Below are 9,824 nucleotides of genomic sequence, written 5' to 3'. Positions count from 1 at the left end.
GGAGTTTGGCTGACAAGATGAGGTTCATTATTACAAACACATAATGCATGATTGAAAACCTATATAAAACATCCTAAATAGATTGTTAATTCCTTATCCTCCCTTATCAGAGTCTGACTTGTCATTTTGAAGGGTTTGATGAGGTTCTCCTGCACCATACTCCCCGGAAGAAGAAATCTCAAGTCCAGTTGAGATGAGAGTCTGCAGGTCTGCACCATGATCTTTGATCTATTGCTCTGTCATCTAGACCGCTTCAGTATCAGGTTGTCCTTTCCAAGCCACCAAATACTCCATGTAAACTTGACTCTTGGTTCACTTGGCAACCTTAGTATCTAGAACCTTATGCAACTTTGGTGGTTCATGTTTAGGAATGTCATCATCAGCAATGTCCTGAATTGTGTCTTCACCTGCATCAACACTACACTTATAAAGAATTAAGTCGCAAACATTAAAAATAGGTGACAAACCAAGATCAGATGGTAGTTGAAGTTCATAGGCATTTGAACCACATTTCTTCAAGACTTGGCAGGGTCCAATCTTTCTTTGCATCACCTTTGTGTATCTTCCTTTTGGAAGTATTTCCTTCTTCAAGTGAACCCACAACAAGTCTCCCACATCAAACTAAACATCTCTCTTCTTTTTGTCAACATGAGCTTTATATCTCTTTGCATATTGTTGAAGATGAGTCTTCACTTGGTCATGGATCTCTTGTATGGCAGTAGAAAAGGTTTCTCCATCTGCACTAATGGCTTCTCCTTGAGGTATCTCTCTCAACTCCAGCACACCCCTTGGGTGGATGCCATATACAATCTGGAAAGGTGATTTACCGGTACTCCTGTTCACTATATCATTATAGGAGAATTATGCCTGATACAATATACTATCCCACCTTTCTCCACAATGTCTAGTCAAACACCTTAAGAGATTCCCTAGTGGTTTGTTTACAACTTCAGTTTGACCATCTGTTTGGGGATGGTAGGCTGAGGAGAAGGATAAATTTGTACCAAGCTTCTTCCAAAGGGTCCTCCAGAAGTGACCAATAAATTTTACATCCCTATCAGAGACCATGGTCAAAGGCAAGCCATGTATCCAGACAATCTCCTTAAAGAACAAGTTTGCTACATAAGAAGCATCACAAGTTGTTTTGCATGGCAATAAATGTGCCATCTTATTGAACCTATCCACCACTACAAAAACACTATCATATCCTTTCCTTATCTTAGGCAATCCTAAAACAAAATCCATACTTATGCTTTCCCCTGGTCTTGAAGGTATGGGTAAAGGCTGGTATAAGCCTGCATTGGTGGACTTCCCTTTTGCCTTTTGGCAGATCACACATGTCTCCACAAATCTCCTGACATCTATCTATATTTTGGACCAAAAATAGTGTCTTTTTACCAAATCTAGTGTCTTGTCAAGACCAAAATGTCCTGCCATTGCTCTACAATGTTTATCCTTAATTATATGCAGTCTCATAGAGCATTTGGGTATGCATAGTTGTGCACCCTTAAACAACAATCCATTTTGAATCAAAAATTCAGAATACTCAACATGAAACCATTCATCAAATGAAGTACATACCTTGTAGGCCTCTCCAAAATCTTCATCATCCTCATACATGGTTTTCAAAGAGTCTATTCCAACACTCTCCAACTGAATTTGATTTGCAATTAGGACTCTTCTGCTCAAAGCATCTGCCACCTTATTCTTGACTCCTTTCTTGTGCTTAAGAATGAAAGTGAAATCTTGTAGGGTCTCTACCCATTTCATGTGTTGGTGATTCAACTTTTCTTGACTGTTTATGAAGCTAAGGGCTTGATTGTCTGTGAAAACTATGAATTCTTTTGGTAGCAAGTAGTGTCTCCATTTTTTCAAGGATTGGACTAGAGCATACATCTCTAGGTCATAAGATGAATATCTCCTATTTGCCTCATTCAACTTCTCACTAAAGAAAGCAATAGGTCTTCCTTCTTGACTGAGAACTACTCCAATGGCCATATGACTAGCATCACATTCCAATTGGAAGATCTTGTTAAAATCAAGTAGGGCAAGGACCGGCTGCTCTGCAACTTTTCTTTTCAGTGTTTCAAAAGAGTTATCTGCTTCTTCTGTCCAACTAGACCTGCACTTTTGTCCTCCCTTTATTGTATCAAGAATAGGGGCACAAATATGACTAAAGCCTCTTATAAACTTCCTATAAAAGGTAGCTAAGCCATGGAAACTTCTAACATCATTCATTGTCCTAGGTGTAGGCCAAGACAACATGGCACTCACCTTTTCTTGATCCATTTTCAATTCACCATATGAGATCACAAATCCCAAGTAAACGATCTCTTCCTGCATAAAGAAACACTTTTCCAAGTTGATCATTAATTGTTCTTCATAAAATCTCCTTAGGACCAGGTCTACATGCTTTAGATGTTCTCCTTTGGTTTGACTGAAAACTAGAATGTCATCTAGGTAGACTATAACAAATTTCCCTATGAAATCCCTCAAGACTTCATTCATTAACCTCATAAAGGTACTAGGTGCATTGGATAAGCCGAAGGGCATGAATTTCCACTCATACAACCCCTCATTTGTTTTAAATGCAGTCTTCCATTCATCTCCCAACCTAATCCTAATCTGATGATAGCCACTCTTTAAATCAACTTTTGTAAAATATCTAGCACCCCCCAAACAATCTAACAAATCCTCAATCCTAGGCATGGGAAACCTATACCTGATAGTAATCATGTTGATAGCTCTTGAATCGGAGCAAAGCCTCCAAGTGCCTTCCTTTTTGGGTGCCAAGACTGCAGGAACTGCACATGGGCTCAAGCTTTTTCCAATCAATCCAGATTCCAACAATTCTTCAACCTATTTTGCCATCTCAACATTTTGATCCGGTGTGAGCTTGTATGCTTCTTTATTAGGCAAGGTGGATCTAAGTATAAGGTCTATACAATGGTTTATGTCCCTCATGGGAGGTAGTGACCTTGGCATGCCAGCAGAGATGACACCCTTGTATTTGTCTAGTAGTTGTTGCACTGCAGGGTCAATCAACCTCAAGTTGTCCTCTTTCTTATCCTCAGACCTCTCCACCTTTGTTACTGTTGGAATAGGGATAAGGGCATAACAGACCATGCCTTCATTTTCCATGTTCTTCATGAACTTCTTCCCTCCTAATATCAACACCTTGGCTTCCTTTTGTTTGGTCTCCTCCTCACCCTCCATTAAAGGTAGCAACTCAATCACCTTACCATCCTTGGTAATGGAATATGTATTCCTAGCACCATCATGTTGTGCCCTCAAATCAAACTGCCATGGTCTCCCAAATAGGAGATGGCAAGCATCCATCTTTGCAATGTCAAACATCAACCTATCTCTATAGGTTCCAATCTGAAATTCCACCCAAGCCTGCTCTTCCACAATAGCTTGTTGTCCTTGTGTGAGCCATAAGACCTTGTAGGGGCAAGGGTGAGGTAATCTCCTCAACTTCATTTTCTCCACCATCTCTAGAGACACAAAGTTCTCAGTTGAACCGGAATCTATTAGGAACTTGCAGACCTTTCCACTTGCTTTGCAAGTGGTCTTGAATAAAGACTTCCTCTATGGGGGTTCTCTATCAGACATCTTCATAGTGGTTACTGCTCTTCTGATCATCAAGGCTTCACCTCTTTTAGGGTATCCATAACTATCAGGGGTATTGACACTTTGGTATGTGTTTGCACTTGCCACACTTTGGCAGTCAACCTCTAAAATCAAGTTACTTCTTCTTTCTCCTATGGAACTAGTAGGTTTCTTTGGACATCTATTAGCCATGTGTCCTTCTTTATTGCAGTTATAACATCTGATTGGACCTCTACCTTGAGATCTCCCTCTAAATAGCGGTCTTCTTCCTCTAAAGTTACCTCTATGATTGTATCCTCCATTGTTATTGGAACTGCTCTCTCCCTTAGTGCCTTCTTGACTGGTTTCAATTTGATTTCCAAAGCCATTTCCTTTACTTCTGAAAAAAATTGTTCCACCCCTCTCTTTTCTTCCTCTTCCTTTATTATTATGCTCTTGTCTCCTTTTGATCTTCTCTTCCACCTTGATAGCAAGTTGATGGCATCTACCAACAGTATCCAGGCTAAGAAGGTTCAATTCTTCTTGAATGTTGTACCTTAATCCATTTAGGTACCAAACAACTTTATCACTCTCTTCCTCTTTTGTGTTAGACTTCATGCAAGCCTTTGGAACTCCTTTGTATATGAGTTCACATCCATCTCCTTTTGCTTGATATTTTGTCTCCTCTTATGGAGTTGTATTTCATAGTCTTTGGGTACATAGGCCTCTTTAATTGAGGCAACCATCCTCTTCCAAGAAACAATCTTGGGCTTATTGTCCTTCTCTCTTTCCTCTTGGACAAAGTTCCACCAAGTTAGGGCTGCTCCCTTCAACTTGGACTTAGCAATCTTCACCTTCTGGTGTCCTGGAATGTCTTCACACTCAAAGAAACTAGACAGGGAGTCTATCCAATCCATCACAACATTTGGTTCCATTTTTCCAGTGAAAGTTGGCAAATCAATCTTCTTCTCCATGGTTCTCCTCTCCATGGATTTGAGGGCATTAAGTAAGTGCCTTTGTTCAGGAGGAATTGCCTCTTCCTCTGGCATATGGATCTCATCCTCATCCCCTTCATCACAACTACTAGTGCCTCCATCTTCCTTCCCATCTACTCTGCCTCTCAACCTCTCTAGCTTCCTCTGCATTGTCTTGAAATTAGTGGTCTGCTCTCTCATAATCTTTGCCAATTCCATGTTAGTGATTGGTCCTCTACGGACCTTTTCTTCTCGTCCCTCCGACATCTCTCAATTTTCTATCTCCTTACCAAAATCGTTACTAGCTCTGATAACACTTGATGCAGATCCCTCCTTGTTACCTGCCAAACACTTCAAAATGTATGACACTGACCCCCTAGCACATGAATGGGATCCTATCAAGGCAAGGCTCTACAACTTTAGTACAGTCTTCTCACCATCTCCAAGACTCTTGCCTACTCAATCAGGGGTATCTTGATACAACACACTCCATGATACCTCCAAGGGTTACAAATCTTTTGCACACCAGTTTTGGGACATACAAGACTCCCTAAGGTTAGACAAAGCACCGATTGCAAGGATACATTCTCATTCCTTAAGAAACTCACCCAATTAGGCCTAGTTGCTTGTAGCCCTATTTAGCGGGTGAAGGGACCTTAAATTCAAATTTTCCCAAACACCTTGGCAAACAAATTATGGATTCAAACACCCTTTTGGAATTTATACAAGTCCCCAAAAGGAAGGGTCAAGGTCTAGAAAATAAAGGTCTTTGCCGGTAGGAAGTTGACTGTCCTAAAAGAGCTAATTAGGCCTCTTTTGTGAAGCAACTATGCTCAGATGAATGAACTGGTCAATTACAATCCCATGGGCATGTTGGGAAACATAAATCAATAGGGATTCCAGGATTACATGCCTAGAAGCATCGCCATTTGCATGCATGTTGGGAAATGGTTTGATAATTTTTTTCTTAGTTTTGGTGTCTTTATTTAAATGTCAATGGTGTTTGATGTGTCAACATTTAGAGATTAAAATTAGAAACAAAAAGTAGCATCCCACCCCTTGGTTCATAGTTGACAAAGATGAAATAATTCATTTCAAATTAGTAATACATGTTATTTATAATAGATAAAAGATTTATTAGCACAATAAAAAATCTCAACTACATTCAATATTTTCATGGAGGCTACGAAAATACCAAGTTTAGAGCTTAAAATTACAGTAGCTCTGTAATATTATGTTAGTTGTGTTTAGAGTCGCCATATTATTTCAAAGGTCCCCCCTTTAAAAATTCCACCTATCTTTTTCGAGGTCTCTTCTTTACCATCTAAGTATCTATCGTCTTCTAAAAAAAGGGTTGGTCAAGGTCGCAAGTTGCCACGGTCATTGCTCCCCTCCCTTTGAATCACTTCGAATCATTTCGAACCTCGGTTCAAAGTAGTTCAAAGTAATTCGACCAAATTTTTCATACTAACACTCTTTCTTTGGCAGGAAGTATCTTTATCACGGCGGCCCTTTTTGAAATACTTTGAACCATTTTGAAGCTTGGTTCAAACCTATTCAAAGTAGTTTTTGGCAAGTACCGACGTCAGGAGTTTATTTTTGGAGTACGTTGCGCCGCCTTTCTCTCAGAACAATCAATGAGCCCGTCGGCATGTCAAATCAAAAGATTTTATTTCTTTTTCAAGGAAAAGGGCATCATTGTTATGAGTGTGAATAGACCTTCGTTTCATGCAAGACTGGATATCGCACGAAATAAATTATCATTAACTCATGCGGAAGGGTAAATCATTAATCGAGGCATTTATGCATCAACGCCTCGAGCATGTCAATCCTGATGTGAGCCGATAAACCATCATTATCTGATCTTCTCATGTATAAAATTCCCCTGTGATAAATTTTCATTCAGTTGCCTGGTAAGTTATCCGAAAACAAAGAAAAAGGATAAAGGAGAGGGGGTCTGATTTCGGAGAAAAGGAGCTGTTAGGGAAGCTAGAGGAGATTATTTGCTTTTCAATGGAAAACAGGTGAGAGTTTGGTAACCTTTGTTCTGTTCTGCAAAACTGTTATTTTCAAAGGTTTGTCTGAAAGAAGTCTTGCTTGTTTAAGTTAAGAATGAATTCGGTTATGCATTTTCTCGGTAATGTTTCTAGCCTTGAATGTAAAAGACCAGTGATTTGTGATATCAATTTAGAAGGGGTAAATGTGCAAAATCTTCAAGCAAGTTTTCTTGCGAATACGGAAGAGGTTAAGGGATGTATGGAAATATTAACGAGCGGGTTAATTGAAGCCGCTGCGTTTCCCCCTGCCTTCGTACACCCTGAACTCTTACAACTCTGTATCGACCATTATGATGTAAGAAGCAAGAGCATAGTAAGCAAAAATGGTAATGTCATACTTTCTGTCTCCAGAGAAACCATTTCTTCTGTTTTGAAATTAACAACAAGTACCTTTGCCGCTTTCTCACCCATTCAAGCTGAAGCTGAGTATCGGAAAAACCCTAGTGTGTACCGAAACACTCTTGCCAGGAAATGGACCAAGGTTAACTATGGAGGTGGGTCTAGACTTCCCAAGGTCATTACTAGAAGCCACATGAAACCCCACATACACGACCTGGTGGTATTATTACACAGGGTGAAAGGTTCAGCTGATGTATGTTTATTCGAAGAATGGATGTATAGGTACATTGAAATTATCCTAAAAAGTGAACAATGGATAGATTGGGCGGAGATTATTGCCACTTCCCTGAGAAGCCAGCTCAAACGCGCCAAAGAATCTAGAGAAGATTTCCGTATGGCCTCATATTTGACTTATTGTATTGCCTGCACCTGTGATCTAGCCGCTCTTCCACATGAGGTATGGAATGAGGAAATGATCATTTTCCAATATTGCCCGTTGTTGCAAAAAGACAGAGTCCTGGAGGATTTCCGTAAAGTGCACGATATATTGTTTGAAAACATTTATTTGGCTCTAGAAGGTGTTCAAATGCCACGGCTCTCTTCTGAATCGCTGAAGCTAGTCCAACATTATGGGAGTCCTTTTATTCAGTTCCCCAGGTTCACATATTTGAGAGTCGGAGGGTTTGAGGAAGAACCTGTGAAGTTGCCTCGATATGCCCTTGATTGTTTCATTTTAGCCGAATTGTGCAGGCAACTTTCTGCTGTTATTAAGGATAACCTCCCTCAGGATAAATGGGAAACGGTCTTCCCTATCAAGCTGCACTCTCTGGTGTGTAATAACATGAATGACGCTTCCATCATTGGAAGCAATTTGCTGGGATTCAATTTTGGTTTCTACCGCAGCAGGAGAAACTTCGACAGTAAAGGATATGCAGTTCTAACCCTCGGCCTTGAAATCAACTCAACAGTTGCTCCGCAGCTAGAAGATTTATGGGAAGATTGTGAAAATGAAGAATAAGTCTTGAAAAAGGACCATTCTAGACTCACCCTGCAGCAAATTAATTCTTTCAATTTGAAGTTCAAAACACAAGGGATCGTTGAGGATGGTTCATGTCTAGTTGAACCCGAATGGGAAGAATCAAATGAAACAAAATTCTTGACAGTTGATTGGAGCAAGGAGGAAGATGATGATATTAATTGGAGAGCCAGATCCATATTAACTTATACGGATGATTGGCTGCAGAGGAAAAAGACTGGAAACATCACTGAGTCTTCTACTAAGGTGATTTCTCTCTCAGAACCGCTTCAATCTAACATTCCACTTTCTCATGTTGCAGGTGATACATTGGCCTCAGATAAGAAAATAAAGTTCCCTTCCCAAGTCACGGCTCCTAGAACGAGATCCCATTCCAGGAACAAAGCTTTGAAGCAGCCTAGTTCCCAGAAGCAGAAAATGACATCACCAGAGCGGGATTCAAGTGACAAGTCTCCTTTTCGAGATGAAGCTGACGATGAAGTTCAGTTCATTGAAACACCAAAGGCAGATCAACCCAAGTTTTTGACTCCGACTAAAGACACCCAGATGGTATCAACCACCCCCACTGTTCCTTTATGGTTGTCAAATTCAATCAATAAGAAACGGAGTCTACAACCAGTGGCCTCGCCAGTAAAGGACATTGTCACTAGGTACGCGGCTAGAGGGTCTAAAGCAAAGAAAATGAAAACGGATGCTTGTCTCACTAAGGATCCGGTGACGGGGAAAATCACAGCGGAAGTGGCTACTTATAAGCAGAAAAGGGAGTCAGGGGAAATTGATGAGGAAGGATTCAAAGTCACTTCTATTGAATTAGGTACCCTTAACAGGAATACTGGCAATAATTTCTTTAAGTTTTATGCTGACCACATGCTCACTCAATCAGAAAAAGATTCTAAGGAGAAGAAAGAATTGAAAACAATGGTGGTGACGATGGCCACATACATCAATTCGCTGACTAATTTAGGGCCTAACTCAATAATTCAGCTGCCTCAGCCATTCGACCCAAATTCTGCCGAAAGCCAGAAATTGATGAAACAAACGCAGAGGGGAAAATTGCTGTCTGACGCTGTGGTTAGTTGGGTAAACAACATATTAGAGCAAGGAAGCAAGTTTATTTCAGAGATTACTAGTATCTATTCCGAGGGTGAAGCATTGCTCGAGGAGATTCAAACTTTGATACCAATATGGGAGACAGAATTGTCACGGTGTCAAACCATAGTTTCCCGGGTAATTGAAGTTGAAAAGTTTGGAGTTCTCAAATTCTTAGGTGAAAACTCCATGAAGGCCGTGGACTCGTGCACCTTATTTATCCTGAAAAGTAATATGAGCTGGAAGGAGTCCATCTACCAAGAAGCCATCAAAGAAGTCCGGGGCATCAAGAATCAAATCACAAACATACATAAGGAACTGGTTAAGGACATGAAGACTGTCAACCCCATAGGCATCCTACAATTGGATGAAGGCAACATGGACATTGAAGTGTTAACTAAAAATTTCACCGAAGCAGTCGAGCGGATTAGGGACAAAGAAACGCCCAAGGTCGATGATTTCACTTCATTAGCAGGTATAGAATCCATGCTGCGCCTCAATGAAAAGCTAATGCCATGTCAGAGCCTAAAGATGAAGGAATACAGGTGGCAGAAGGATGCATGTAGAGCTCGGCTGATGAGTTTAAAGAACCCGCACTCACAGGCCACGCAAGAATTCATGTCTTCTTTCCAGAGCTGGAAGCTGGTACGTCAGACCGTCGGAAATGAAGAAGAAGCCGGCGAATATAGCGGAAATTGAATCGTCACCTGCTGGCGTTCTATCTTTTGATAACTGCTT

Source organism: Cryptomeria japonica, chromosome 7 (assembly GCF_030272615.1).
Source record: "Cryptomeria japonica chromosome 7, Sugi_1.0, whole genome shotgun sequence".
NCBI lineage: Eukaryota > Viridiplantae > Streptophyta > Pinopsida > Cupressales > Cupressaceae > Cryptomeria > Cryptomeria japonica.
This window is presented reverse-complemented; position numbering follows the sequence as displayed.